A 16,137-nucleotide genomic window follows, 5' to 3' on the forward strand; every position below is an offset into this window, starting at 1 on the left:
CACATGGTTACAGGACAAGGAGTCAGGAAAGAGCGTTTTTGTTTTGTTTTGTTTTTTTCATATATAATTTGCTTACATTTAGAGCTGGTGACTTCTCACTGTTGTAGTGAACTGAAATAAAAAATGAGCCGTTCAGTCATCTTTATATACATGTATAAAAATAGGCAAGTATAAACATGGCCATCCTAAATCTAAGGCCCTATACTTATACTGAGACCCATCTAAAGTAAAATTTTTTTTCAAACATAGATAATATGAGGACTTTCCTTATTAATTCTTACTGTCAAACAATACTTAATTTAATATGGTTTTATCCAGACATGAGTCTAGCACGATCTGTCTACCCTGAATCTTCCTCTATCGGATATATACCGATTTCAGCTCAAGTAGTAAAGTTTGTCACAAAGTACGGGCTCCCCACTCCTTACTCCTTCCCCAGACTGGGATATGCCTACCTTCATATTTGAACTCACCTGATATTTCAGCCTTCACTTTGGTGCTGAAGAATAAAGCATATTAAGCTTTTGCCTGGGAGTTCCCACTGTGGCTCAGGGGGTTAAGAACCCAACATAGTGTCCCTAAGGATGCAGGCTCCATTCGTGGCCCAGCTCAGTGGGTTAAGGTGGTATTGCTCTAAGCTATGGCATAGGTTGCAGATGTAGCTCAGTTCTGGTATTGTTATGGTTGTGGTATAGGCTAGCAGCCACAGTTCCAATTCAACCCCTAGCCCAGGAACTTTCATATTTCACAGGTGGGACCCTAAAAGGAAAAGAAAACAAAAAACTTTTGCCTGGGGATTGCAGAGAGCCGAGAAAATACAAGAAGGCAAGGAAGGGAGCTTGCCTGAACGGTACAATTCCGAGGGTAGTCTCCTAATCAGAAAAAGAGGCTTGCCTGAACCGTGCCGTTCCGAGGACAAGCTCCTAATCAGGAAAAAGGACCTGTCTGAACGGTACAATTCCGAGGGCAGGTTCCTAAACAAGGGGATGCCTGCCTGTACAGCACAGTTCCGAGGACAGGCCCCAGAATACAATAAGGCTCGCCTGCTGACATAGGTGGAAAACTAAATTTCCCAGGAAATAATTTCCATTTTGTGTTACTGAGTGGGGATTGTTCCATGGATAACTCAGTCTTCTCTGTTATTCACTGGCTATTCAGTTTTTCTCAGTCTTTCCTGATTATTTACTTATTATTCTTATTTCCCATTCTTATTGTCCTGTGGTGATTTGTGACTTAACAAAATTACAATAGTATAATAAAAATTTCGTCCTGAAGGACTGTTCCCCTATTTAAATCCAACTTAGTTAAAACATAGTGTTTATCTATTAACTAGTTATATAGTAAATTCTAGAGTTAGGATTTTAATGAGGTCCATAGAAGTTAGCCATATCTTATCCAAAAAACCTAGCAGTGGGTTTTGTCTTTGATTTTAAAAGCCTTTTAGTGATAGCTAGTTTAATTAAGTTGGTTCATATTTACTTGCACTGTCTCCCTGCCATAACGCTTTGAAGATAAGCACCAGTCTACAAACAAAGTTTGTAAATGCTAAATTCTTGTGTTTTATGGCCTCTTCAAAGTACTCACCAAGTTTAGTTAAGATAGAGATCTTAAAACAGGATGCATAGCTGCTATACCATGTAATAGTTAACCAATGTACTTTTAACACTGTAATGTAGTCTATAGTGAAAAACTGTCTATATAATCAACCACTGTTGCCAATAAAATTTGAGCAGTCCAGCGCCCTAAAAGAAGGGACAAAGAGGCTGTCTCCATAATTGTACATTCGCCGACGCCGCATCCCTCTCTGATGGGGAAGTGCATGCTCCCTGGCCGCCAGAGCTGGCCTCTGGCAGGGGATGAGCAGGTTCAGTATCATTTTTCTAATATCCCTGTACTAGGGTCTCAATGTCAGGTCATGCTGCCTTTTGCATTGTCTCTTCCTGCCTAGGAGACAATGCAAATGTCTCTTTATACTTTTAGTGACTAGATCCTGCCCAGTTAGTGTGTGACTAGGATGTGGTACCACAGCCCTGATGTTCCATGGCCGAGTCTTGCCCCCTTAACCCCTGGATCAAGAGGAAAAACCTTTGCCTGATAAAGACATGCCCATTTCAACCATCTGCCAAACCATTCTCTATGCTGACCCATCTCTGACTAGTCAGACTAAAGATCTATCTTTATACCTGCTTGATATAGGTCTCTGGCCACCTGCCTAAATGCCATACTTTATCTGTTTTCTTCCCCTGGCATAAGACCCTGTTCCCAGGGGAGTACCTCTGGACAGCTCATGGATTCTTTTTTTTAATTACTCAATGAATTTTATTACATTTATAGTTGTACAACCATTATCATGACCAAATTTTATAGGATTTCCATTCCAAACCCCCCATGCATCCCCCCACCCCCCAAACCATAAGTTTTTCAAAGTCTGTGAGTTAGTATCTGTTTCGCGAATAAGTTCATTGTGTCCTTTTTTTTTTTAGATTCCACATGTAAGTGATAGCATTTGATGTTGGTGTCTCTCTGTCTGACTGACTTCACTTAGTATGATAATTTCTAGGTCCATCCATGTTGCAAAAAATGCTGTTATTTCATTCCTAATGGCTGAGTAATATTCCATTGTGTATATGTACCACATCTTCTTTATCCACTCCTCTGTCAATGGACATAGAGGTTGTTTCCATGTCCTGACTATTGTATAGAGTACTACAATGAACCGTGGAGTATATGTATCTTTTTGAGTCACGGTTTTCTCTGGATAGATGCCCAGGAGTGGGATTGCTGGATCAAATGGTAATTCTGTTTTTAGTTTTCAGAGGCATCTCCATACTGTTTTCCACAGTGGTTGCACCAATTTACATTCCCACCAACAGTGTAATAGGGTTCCCTTTTCTCCACACCCTCTCCAGCACTTATTGTTTGTAGACTTTATGATGATGGCCATTCTGGCTGGTGTAAGGTGGTACCTCATAGTGGTTTTGATTTGCATTTCTATAACGATGAGTGATGCTGAACATCTTCTCATGTGTTTTTTGGCCATCTATATGTCTTCTTTGGAGAATTGTCTGTTTAGATCTTTTGCCCATCATCTCATAGATTCATCAAGTCCACCATTACTGCACCTAACATTCAGCAGCGATGCTTCTCAGTACCACTGTCCCCAGCCCAGTTTCCAATCAGTACCACATGCCTGTCCTACAGCTCCTGCTTTCGGAATAGGCAGTCATGTTTTGCTGCCCCCAAGACTAGTGATGTGCTGTCCACACTAAGAGAGCGTGTAAGGTATTATTAATCATTGTTCTGGAAAAATAATTATGCTGGATGCCCAGGGCTGGGCATTCTACAAAGGTCTGAGCCAATGGTGAGCCCTAGACCAAAAAAGACAAACCAGAAGGAAAGGCCACTGATCTGCGGGCTAGCCAGCAGCCTTGGAGGCTGGTTAAAAAAATGATTGGAGAGTTCCCATTGTGGCTCAGCAGGTTAAAAACCCAACATTGTCTCTGTGAGGATGCAGGTTCAATCCCTTACCTCCATCAGTGGGTAAAGGGTCCAGAGTGTCCACAAGCTGAGGCACAGTTGCAGATGTGGCTTGGATCTGGTGTTGCTAGGGCTGTGGCATAGGTCACAGTTGCAGCTCTGATTCAACCTCTAGCCTGGGAACTTCCTTATGCCATAGGTGAGGTCATAAAAATAATAATAATAATAAAAAAAAAGATGATGGAGCCAACATCACAGTGTGGAATTTAAAATAACATGTGTAGGAAAACTGCCAGTTAGTAGTGTGTGCTGCAGATGAAAGACTGAATCAGAGCTGAAGAAGCTAGGATGATCAAGAAGGCTGGTACGTGAAAAATGGAGAATCAGATGAACATCAGTAAAAGTCAAAGTTTGCCTGACCAAGAGCCCTGAGACCTGGCTGCACTGTCAGTTCCTGCAGCTGCCTCCCCACTCCCCAGACTCCCATTTGATTCATACAATGTTCTCTGTATTGTTCCTGTTCATGAATTCCTTATAATCAAAGTTGCCTGACTATGAACTTACAACCATGCCTATTCAACACTTCCTCTTAGACACCCAAGATCATGAACAGGACCATGGCTCCCCAGTCTCTATTCCTTCATTTCCCCTGGACACCAAGTTTGCCTGCCTGAGACATCTATGAAATCAGGTCCTCTTCTCCACTCGAGTTGATGTTACGTGGTTCACTCCTCGGTATGGTCTCTCCATTTCAGGAGCTACCACCACCTCCAAAGTGCCCTCTCTGTTACTCATCCACTCGACCTCCACATAACTCAGTACTACTCAATGATAAATAATGTTCCTCTGGACAAGTAATATGAAAAGAAAGCATAACAAGAAAAAAACAGATTCTACTCATCACAGCAACTAAATCTCTAAGGTATCCAGAAATGAATCTAACCCAACATGAGCAAGAAGTGCAAGAGGAAATATACAAAAGATTAAAAGACTTGAATAAATGAGAAACAGAACATATGCACAGAAAGGATCATTACTGTCAAGATGTCATACTCCCCAAATTACCTATACATGCACTGCAATTCTCATCAAAATTCCAGGAGTTCCTGCTGTGGCACAATGGGATCAGCAGCCTGTCTGCAGCACCAGGACACAGGTTCGATCCCTGGCCTGGCCCAGTGGGTTAAAGGATCTGGCATTGCCTCAGCTGCAGCATAGGTCACAACTGCAACTCAGATCCGATCCCTGGCCCAGACACTCCATATGATGCGGGGCGGCCAGAAAAAGAAGGAAAAAAATTCCAACAGGGTGTGTGTCTGCCTGTGTATGACTTGACAAATTAACTTCCAAACTTCTATAGAAAACACAACGACCAAAAGTAGCCAAGAAAATGTATGAAGAGGAACTTGGGGAAACTTGCCCTACCAGATATCTAGATTTATTATAAAGCTATATTGTCAAGACAGTGAAGTGCTGATGGAAGGCTCTAAAAAGAAGCAAAGAAACACACTAGAGAACCCACAAACAAACACATGCACACTGAAAATTAGATACCAACAGAAGATGCATCACAAACCACAGAAAAGGTGGAGTCAAAAACAGAACAGGATTCCTACCTTAAAGACACTAAAAACAGCAAATGTGATTAAAGGTGACCGAGGACCTAAGTTGGAAAGGCAAGACTCTAAAACTAGTCAAAGAAATATAAAAGAGCATGTTTACAATCTTAGGATGAGGAAGGATTTTAAGGAGATAGAAAAAGCACAGACTATAACTGGAAAGATGAATAAATTTGACCACAACAAAATATTAAACTTCTATACCTCAAAAGATGCCATTAAAAAAGTGAAAATGCAAGCCACAGACTGAAAAATACATGAGGGATAGAAAGATAGACATAGATTAGATAGATAGATAGATAGATAGATAGATAGATAGATAGATAGATAGATAGATAGATAGATAGATGATAGATAGATAGTCAGACAGATAATCATTGACGTTCCATATGTAGAAAATATAAAGAACTCCACAAATCATTAAGAATTTTTTTTTCCAGTAGAAAAATGGGAGGGAATTTATCAAGAGGAACTAGACTGGGCAAATACTCCAATGAAAAGATGCTCAACCTCATTAGTAGTTATGGAAATGTGGACCTGAGCCCAGCAAGATACCATTTTAAACAACTGGATTTATCACAAGACATCCCATATACTGCTGCTGAGCATGTAAATGGTACCACCACATCATAGAACAATTTGACAACAACTCCTAAAGCTGAAAACACAGATAAAGTATGACCTAGAACTTTCATTCTCAGGTGTTTACTGGAGAGAAATACTGCATATGCACACAAGGAAATGCAAACAAAAATATTCCCTGAAGCCTCATATATATAATAGCGAAAACAGGAAAACAACTTAAATCTCCATTAAGAAGAGAACAGATAAATCAATGTTAAGATATTCATATAGGAGGACATTAGCAGTTAGAATAAATTTTTTAAATGCATGTATATGTGTGTATATATGGAAACAACTCAAAATTGTACTGTTACTGGACCATTCCCATCATGTTCTTCTTTATCCCACCTCTTTAAAAAAAAAAAAAAAGAGTCTCCTGAGCCTACTTCCACCATGCTATCCCATCCTCCTTTGCTTCCTCTCTGCCAGAAAACTCCCTGACAATTTCCTACATTAGAAGTTCTCAAGTCCTCTCCTTTCATTTCCCTTCAACACACTTCAATACAGTTTTTTTTCCCAACAGCTCACTAAAATTGTTCTCCTTAATTCCCCCAGTGATCTCTGTGGTGATAAACCAACTCCTCCATCCTCAGTATCATTTTGGGAGTTCCTACGAGCCCTGTTGGCACGGCTGACCACACCCTGCTCTGTGACCCTTCTCCATTTGGCTTCCAGGATTTTGTGATACCTGGATATCCTACTTTGCTCATCACTCCTCTGCCATCTCCTTGGCTGGGGCCTCCCCTCCTCCCTGATCTCTAAAGACTGGAGTGTCCCAAGGTGGCCTCTCTGTATACATTCTGTCTTCTCTCCCTTGGTGAGCTTAACCAGTCTCACGCATCATACCTTCTATAGGCTAATGACCCTCAAATGCATGTTCCCAGCTCAGACCTCTTTCCCAAATTTCAGACCCACATGAGACAGAGGAAATGCAATAGTCCAAACCCAATTCCTGATTTTTCCCTCCACAAAGCATTGTACCCTTGCTGTCATCTCATCTCAGCCAGCAGCAACTCCACCCCTCCAACAGCTCTGGTCACAAGGTCTGAGTCATCCTGCTGCAGGACTGCATACAGAGAGACAGGACACCGAGGCTTATTGCCAAGAAGCAGTGTTTATTTGCGCCGGCACTGGCTCAGCAGATTCATATCCAGAGGCCGAGCCCCAAATGCAGCAGGGCGTCATTGCCTATATACCCTCCATCAGTTTCCCCTTTACATTTTGGTCCCTTTGTCCTCCTTATAAGGTAACATACACTCTGTACATTTTGGTTGGATGGTCTATGTTACCAAGTTATGTGTGTGCACATAGATACTGATTATGCCACGTTGCCTTCCCCTTGTTCTGGGAGGGCCCTTAACCACAATCCTTGACTCTTTCCCACTCCCTACACCTAATCTGTCAGTAAATCCCATTGCCTCTGCCTTTCAAAAACACCGAACCTGTCCACTCCTCTGGTCACCTCTACCATCTTGGTCCAAGCCACCAGCACCTTTCTTCCAAATGACTCCTAATTGGTCTCCCTGACTCTACTCACTGTATTCCCATGTGACAACTGGAACAAGCCTTTTGCAATACTATGGCATCTTTTCATTCCACAATAGCCTGAATTTCCCTCGGAGTAAAAGCCAAAGGACTAACACGCTACACCCCATCTTCCCTCACCTCTGACCACACTTGCAGTCATTGCCAAGGCTCCAGTCACATGAATTTCCTCAGTGTTTCCAAAGTATGCTAGGCATACTTCTGCCTTCTGAACCTTTCTGCCTAGGACATTCTTCCCTCAGAAAAGTGTGTGGCTAATTCCCTCACCTGCTTCAAAGTCCACTCAACTATTGGCTAATGAGGCCTATCCTTATCAAATTATTTAAGATTGTAATTGGAGCTCCTGCTGTGGCACAGTGAGTTAAGAATTCAACTGCAGTGGCTCAGGTCACTGCAGAGGCACAAGTTTGATCCCTGGCCTGGCATAGTGGGTTAATGATCCCATGTTGCTGCAGCTGTGGCATGGTTTGCAACTGCAGCTTGGATTTAATCCCTGGCCTAGAAATTTTCATATGCCTCAGCCATAAAAAATAAATACAATAGAGCTATAATCCCCTACGCCCTCCAATATTTCTAATCTGCTTCTTCTACCTTACAGTGTCTCCTTCATACATATAATTTACTTTTTAAAATGTCTATTGTATATTGTCCCTCTCCTTTAGCTAGAACATTAGTGCCAAGAGAGAAAGAATCTTTCCTTTGTTCCCTTGATGCACCCTAAGCACCTAGAACTATGTCTAGCACAAAGCAAGTGCTCCATAAAAACTTGTTGAATTAATACCTCCAAAAAATACAATGGAGACCAGAAAAATATTGGAGCAAAATATGTACAGGAAGAAACCATATTTTTATTGATGTATAGTTGATTTACATTATGTTAGTTTCAAGTATACAACATGGAAATTATAATTTCTTAAAGATTATACTCCATTTATAGTTATTACAATATAGCTATAGTCCCTGTGCTTTGTAGTATATCCTGTTGCTTACTTATTTTATACCTAGGAGTTTGTATCTGTTCCTATAGTGCTCCTTCCCTCTCCCCTCTGGTAACCAATAGAATTTGTTCTCCATATTTGTGAGTTTACAGAATAATTTAAAGATTATCTCCTCAACAATCGTTTCTTATGAGGAGGGTAAGAGTGAAAATGGGGAAGGGGAAGGACAAGACAGGAAGACAAAAAAAAAAAAAAAAGAGGAAAAAGAAGAGGTTCAGTTTTATAAAATTGTGCCACCTCAATGTTTACAAACACATTTAAGTTTTATAACATATGTCAGCTAGGTAGAAAATAGTTTCTACACAACAATCTCCTTGCTCCCTTTGGTTTCCCCTACTTTTCTGCTATTTTTCTCCTTCCTTTCCTTTGTTCCAGTTGTTAGAAATGACCCAAACTCTTTCTCCTCATGGGAACAGCAGAAGGGAACATATCTGAGAACATATTATCTTGATTTTCCATTTCTGATCTGCACAAGAAGGTGAAAGGTTGTGTAGTACTTAAGAGAATGGGTTTTGGAGTCTGAAAGCCCTGAGCTCAAGTCCTGGCCAAGAGAACTTACTGGCTAATGTGCATATGGCAAGTTACTTAACCTTTCACGTCCAGAGTAGAGACAAATACTAACGGTACTTACCTTACAGGGTTACTATGTGAAGAGTAAACAAGGTAAGAAATGTAAGGTGCTTAGCTTAGCAAAATGCCTGGCACGTGATGAACACTAGGAAATCTTAGCAACAATTATCACCAGGTTTCACAGTTGGGTTTCCTTGAGCTTGATACTATAAATCACTCTGTGACAGGCATTATTTTCTACAACCACTGGGAGTAAGGAGCAAGAAGTCACTTACATAGAACTTTCTAGGTGGTAAGCAGTGTAAAAGAGTAAAGTAATAAAGCAGACTCCCTTTTGTCCAGGTTGTTAGAATCACAGAATTGCAGGTTTAGGAGTAACTTTCAATTACTCAATCAGCCAAAAGCTTGATTATCCTCGGTGGCATTTCCACCCTATTTCTGAGCATTCTGGTATGAAAAAGCTTATCATTTTTTAAGTCAGCGCATCCATGCAGAAGGCTCCACCTAACACTGAGCAAAAAGCTGTTTCTCCAATGCAACTACTAAGTGATCCTAAATTTATGTGTCCAAACTATAAAGAACTGAGCTAAACTCTCCACACACTTCTATCTTCACATATTTAAAAAACACTTTCAATTACTTTATTAAACATCCTTAAAGTGAACTATCTACCATGTTTTCTATGATAACATGTCTTAAATTTCCTTACTCTCCTGTTGGTTCCCTTCCAAATCATTCTAATTCACCTAAATTCCTCTTAAAGTAAATTTATATATAAAAATATATATTATTTTACTTCCTGTTAAAAGTTGACCTTAGAAAAACAAAACATTACATATTTTCTAGGAAGTGATCATGAAGTCCATTACAACATATCAGACAAAGAACATCTCTTTCAATTTCTTATTCTTTCTGGATACAGACTCACACACACGCACGTACCACTGATCTCAATGAGGCAGCATAACGTATTGGTCAAGAGCGCAGACTCTGGAGCTGCACTGCCCAGGTTCAAATACCGGCTCAACTCTTGTTGGTATACACCTTGGGGGGTAAGTCATTTGACCTCTCCATACCTCAGTATCTTCACTGCAGCTACCTCATGCCAAGATGGTCAGGAGTAAATGCGTTAACACATGTGAAATGCTTAAACAGGCCATATAGTGAATGCTTTAACCTCTATTCCCTATAAATACTAGCGACCCTTGGGCTAAAGGTGGATATATATAAAGACCATGAGTCCTAAAATTACCTTTGTACTCGTAGATGAGTTTCATTTTTCCAGCTAAACTGAGACCTATAGTTTGAGTTAAATTTAAGCAAATGTCTATGTCCGTTCTGAACAACAGACAAAACACTGACTTTGACTTTGCTGTTCCAATCAGTTCAGTATTACCTGATCACCTAAAAGTCTGTCACCTATTAGAGCACAAAACTGTGTAAGACAGTCCTTCTTTCACACATTCCTTAGTGAACCTGGGAATAGGCACATAGACAAATTACAATAACGTGGGCAATGCATTGGCTGTATGGATAAAGGGCTTGGGGAACAACAACACAACAATAAAGATATGAAGTGATAATTCGTGGCCTGATGTTTTACTACAAATAGGAGAACGTCTAAGTAGCTAGAGGAAAATAATTGTTTTGAATCATATCTTGAATAAACTAGTATGAATAAATTAATTTTATATTTCACATTGCAACCTGAAGGGGTAAAAAAACCAACCCTTCCACATGGTTCACCGCCCACTGACCAGAGCAGCCTAATCTAACGGGCATCTGGCCACTGATGCTCAGGTCCTGTGGCTAAACGCTCACCCCCATCAACAACATGGCAGGACAGAGCAAGGGTTCCCAGCACCAGGGGTCACAGAAGCAGCAATTCCCAACTCAGTCCTGCTGCTCCTTAGAAGAATCAGATTGACTGCTGTCCTGTTGCCATCTGATGCTGTAGAAAATTCAAAGATAATATAGTAAGATCTTTCAAGAAGCAGGACGTGACTCAAGTTATCTTACCCCCTACTCTGCGAGCAGCAGAGGATTAAACAGGGAGGATTGAAAAGACCCTATTTTTACTCCACATAATTATTTCTGCAGAATCTACCTTTGGTCATTGGGCAGAATTAATGTGGCAATCAAATGAGAAGAAATACAGACAAAGAGAACAGACCATGGTGGCCAAGGGGGTAGGGGGTAGGGGAGGGAAGGATTGGGGGTTTGTTATTAGCAGATGAAAACTAGTATATATGGGATGGATAAACAACAAGGTTTTCTATTGCATAGCACAGGGAACCAAATTTAATATCCTCTGGCAAACTGTACTGGAAAAGAATACGAAAAGAATATATAAATGAGTCACTTTGTTATATAGCAGAAATTAACACAACATTGTAAATCAACTATCCTTTAAAAATATTTTTTTTAAAAATGGGAAATAGACCTTGAAGATCAAGAACATAGGCTTTGGTACCAGAGTAACCTAGGTTCAAATCTCAGCTGCAACACTATTTCAAAAATAATCTCTTCTACTTGGTAGAAGAAATCATCTAGGAATCAGCTTTATTTTTTCAACAATTAACCAAAGGCCACTTACTCAAACCTGTCCAAGCATCTGTTCCTCAGAAGTAAAAAAGGAGATGATAAGAACATCTATCCCTTAAGGCTGCGAGGATTCAGACAGAAGCAAATACAACATGTTCAGCCAGCGCCCAGCACTAGAACCATTAGCTACTGTTACTACTGGTGCTACAACCTGTTCTGAAAACTAAAGAACAATATAATTGTAAGATATTTATTATCCAAGGGCCTATTATATAGCCCAGAGTAATCTACTCAATACTGTATAATAACCTATACGGGAAAAGAATCTGAAAAGGAACAGATATATATGGATATGAATAAATGATTTACTTTGCTGTACAGCTCAAATTAACCAACCTTCTAAATCAATTATAATCCAGGAGCTCCCGTTGTGGCTCAATAGTAATGAACCCAACTAGTGTCCATGAGGACTCGGGTTCAATCCCTGGCCTCGCTTAGTGGGCTAAGGATCTGGCATTGCCATGAGCTGTGGTCTCAGAAGCGGCTCAGATCCCGCATTGCTGTGGCTGTAGTGCAGACCGGCAGCTGCAGCTCCGATTAAACCCTTAGCCTGGGAACTTAGAAATGCCTTGGGTACAGCCCTAAAAAGACCAAAAAAAAAGCTCCAATAAAATTTCTTTTTTTTTTTTTTTTTTGCTTTTTAGGGCCACACCCACAGCATATGGAGGTTCCCAAGTTAGGGGTCCAATCAGAACTACACCTGTCGGCCTATACCACAGCCACAGCAATGCCAGATCCGAGCCACGTCTGCAGCCTACACCACAGCTCATGGCAACGCTGGATCCTTAACCCACTGAGCCAGGGCAGGGATCAAACCTGCAACCTCATGGTTCCTAGTCGGATTTGTTTCTGCTGTGTCATGACAGGAACTCCCGAAACAGTGATTTTTAAAGTAGAATGTTAATGTTTCAGTATTATATAAAAACATGCCAAAGGATTTTTGCTATAGAACTGAAGTCATGCTTTCTATATTTCTCCAAAATTTGCATTTCTCCTAAACAATACATCATAAAACACTTTCCACACCTATGAATGTAATTTAAACTAGTTACATCAAATTATTGCATACCATTCCTTAGGAATGGTACACAATAATTTATTCAGTCATTTCCCTACTGACAAGCCATTCTCGTTGTTTCCAGCTATTCCCAACTGCAAACAAAATGGCATAACCATCCTTTCTCAGCAACCCTTGCCTACTTGTGCTTTTATTTCTACAGGATAATAAATTAACATTTGTGGAGCACACCCTATGGACAAAGCACTTTAATACTTTGTATTATCTGATTTAATACAACAGTATTATAAGGTGGTCTTTCAACAGTACTATAAGGTGGGTACTATAACTATCCTATTTTATAGAAGAGAACAGCTTCTAGTAACATTGAGCATCTTTGTCTTTAGTCACTGGCTACCTGTTTTCTTTTCAAGAACTGTCATCCGTGTTTTGTTTTGTTTTGTTTTTAACTGGGTTATAGAGGCACTTCACAAGTTATAGACTTTAGCCCTTTTTCTTCACATATATGACAGGTATTTTTCATAGACTGCCATTTTATTACTTTCTTCACAGATTATACATTATCATAGTTTGTTTATAAGTTATCAAATTCTGTAACTTTGCCATAAACAAAATTCCACTTATATGTAGTCAAATACTTTTCTCCTTTCTTTAAAGCTTCTCCATATGCTCTCTTATTTAAAAATATAAACCTCCAGTCCCAGGTTACACAACATTCTCATAAGTCTTCTTATTTTATGGTTTAGTTTTTGTATCTAAATCTTTATACACCAAAAATTTCTTTTTACATTTTAGGGATTTAATATTTATTGTTTCGGGTTAGTATAAACTAGTATAATAGCTGGCACCATTTATTAAACAAACTGTCTTTTCCAAATGGCCATGAGACCAAATGGCTCACAAGGTTTAAAATATTTGCTATCTTACTACAGAGAAAGTAAAGCAAACACCCAGGGGCCTGTTACACAGTTTTGCCAAATCTTACTTTAGAATTTTTTTCCGTTTTTAAATAAAATATTACAGATTAAAAAAAAAATTTTTGCTATCTTGTCTTTTACAGAAAACTTTGCTAACCCACTGACCTAAATGTTAATTGCCAGCCATAGGATGTTAATAGGGCTTTGCAATTAGTTTTAATCTCAGCTAACAGAAAATCCTCTTCTCTATTCTTTTGGTTATTTGGGGGCATTTATTCTTCTATATAAAGTTTCATATATTTTTATGCAATTTAAAAAAAACTTGAGACTTCATTAGGATTGGAATTGGGGTTGTATTAAATGGTATTTACATACTTTGTCATCCAAGAACACATACTTTCAAGTCTTGTTTTAAGCCCTTTCTTATGATTTTATTATTATTTCTGCATGCATTCACTATTATTTTTGTAAAATACATTCCTATTTTATATTTATATTCATATCTTCATATTTTGGTTTTGCCTCTGAATAGGGCCTTTTGGTCATTTTCCCTTTCTAGCTATTTAGTGCTAGTATAGGGAAAAACTATTGATTTTTTCATAGTCATTGTATATCAAGCCTTTCTCAATTCTTTTATTACTTCTCAGTTATGTCAAGTTTCCTGGGTTTCACATGTGTATAAGCACATCCCCTCAATACAAAATAATTTTTCTGTATTATAACAATGTGAGTTTGATGTCATTATTTAGTCTCTAGAATCATGTTGATTAATAATGGTGACAGCAGCATCCCAACGTTCTTCCTGACCAGGCTGCTGGTGACTTCAACAACCTCATCCCTTGCAAATACACCAACTTCTTGCTGTTACTCCAACAGGCCAAGCATATCCCTGCCATAGGCCCTTCACATGTGCCGATAATGTTGCTTCCTCCTCCTCCTCAGGCATTGACATTACTTCTCTCTTAAGCACTTGCTCAAAAGGCCTCCCTGAAGAGTGACCATCCCTACCCAACCTACCCAACTGTGTAACCATGGCTTTTCAAATACTTTTCTCCTTTCTTTAAAGCTTCTCCATGTGCTTTCTTATTTAAAAAAATAAACCTCCAGTCTGAGGTTATACAACATTCTCATTAAGTCTTATTTTTAATGGTTTAGTTTTTGTATCTAAATATACACCAGGGAGTTCCCGTCATGGCTCAGTGGTTAACGAATCCGACTAGGAACCATGAGGTTGCGGGTTCGATCCCTGGCCTTGCTCAGTGGGTTAAGGATCCGGCATTGCCATGAGCTGTGGTGTGGGTTGCAGACGCGGCTTGGATCCCACAGTTGCTGTGGCTCTGGCGTAGGCTGGCAGCTGCAGCTCCAATTCGACCCCTAGCCTGGGAACCTCCATATGCCTCGGGAGCAGCCCAAGAAATGGCAAAAAGACAAAAAAAAAAAATATATATATATATATATATGTATGTACATATATATATATATATATATACCAAAACTTTATCCTTCTTCCTAAGACTTATCATGACCTGATATAAATATATTTATTTACTGACTGTCTTACCCTGTAGAAGTGAAGCTCCAAGATGGCAAATGTTGTCTGTTCTGCTTGTTGCTATTTCTTCCATTTCTAGAACACCTACGAAGTGCTAGAAGTTGCTCGAGGATTACACTGCATGCATATGTAATTGTACTGGGAAGGCCTTTAGCATATTCTGATTTGGCAGGATGTCTTCTACAGTGTTGTAGTGAAGAATCCTGGCCATAGGGCCACCAGGCAGGTACCAGGCTTCCCTGAGGAGTTGTCAGGCTCCCAGCCAGCTTTGGAGTCCAGGTACTCACACCAGACCTTTCTGATAAGGACAGAGTAGGATAATTAAATAATTAGCTTAAAATCCCACTAGGGGGAGTTCCTGTTGTGTCTATAGTGTAGCTCCTGTTCGACCCCTAGCCTGGGAACTTCCATATGTGGGAGCTGTGGCCATAAAAATTAAAAAATAAAATAAAATAAAATCCCAGTAGGGAATCAAAGAGGGAATTTTAAATTTTTTTTTGGTCTTTTTTTTTTGTCTTTTCTAGGGCCACACCCACAGCACATGGAGGTTCCCAGGCTAGGGGTCTAATCAGAGCTATAGCTGCTGGCCTACACCAGAGCCACAAAAACACCAGATCTGAGACATGTCTGTGACCTACACCACAGCTCTCAGCAATGCCAGATCCTCAACCCACTGAGTGAGGCCAGGGATCAAACCCACAACTTCATGGTTCCTAGTCGGATTTGTTAACCACTAAGCCACAACGGGAACTCCAAAGAAGGAATTTTAAGGGAGTTTGGGAGGCTGTTATAAGCTAATGACCCCTCAAGAAAAGAATCTATTAACCTAGCAACCATCTACTCCACCTAGATGGAAGACCAGGCACATCTAAGCTCCTGATACACTCACACCACAAACCCTGACAATTAAAGCATGAGGTAATAGATATGGGGTCTACGTCTTGTTACATGAAGTCAGGGAGTTAATGGCCCTTGAAGAGCAGCATTTCTGCATGTAGCCAAGACAGGAATATAGGTGAAAGGGGAAAGAAACTAAGACAAGGAGGACATCATACCAAAACGAACCACCATATTTTAGTGTATGTCATTACCCTTTTGCTAATATACATGTGATATACATGTGTGTGTGTGTATATATATATATATATACACATGTATAAAATATATAATAAATATATAAAATAAATATATATAATATACAGATATAAATATA

At 39.7% G+C, this 16,137-nt stretch overlaps 1 protein-coding gene across 2 annotated transcripts in view; it reads right to left on the bottom strand.

Moving 5' to 3' along the window:
- Positions 1-16,137, bottom strand: part of BCKDHB (branched chain keto acid dehydrogenase E1 subunit beta) — a 261,843-nt gene that overhangs the window by 122,410 nt on the left and 123,296 nt on the right.

The sequence above is a fragment of the Sus scrofa genome, chromosome 1 (assembly GCF_000003025.6).
Source record: "Sus scrofa isolate TJ Tabasco breed Duroc chromosome 1, Sscrofa11.1, whole genome shotgun sequence".
Lineage (NCBI taxonomy): Eukaryota > Metazoa > Chordata > Mammalia > Artiodactyla > Suidae > Sus > Sus scrofa.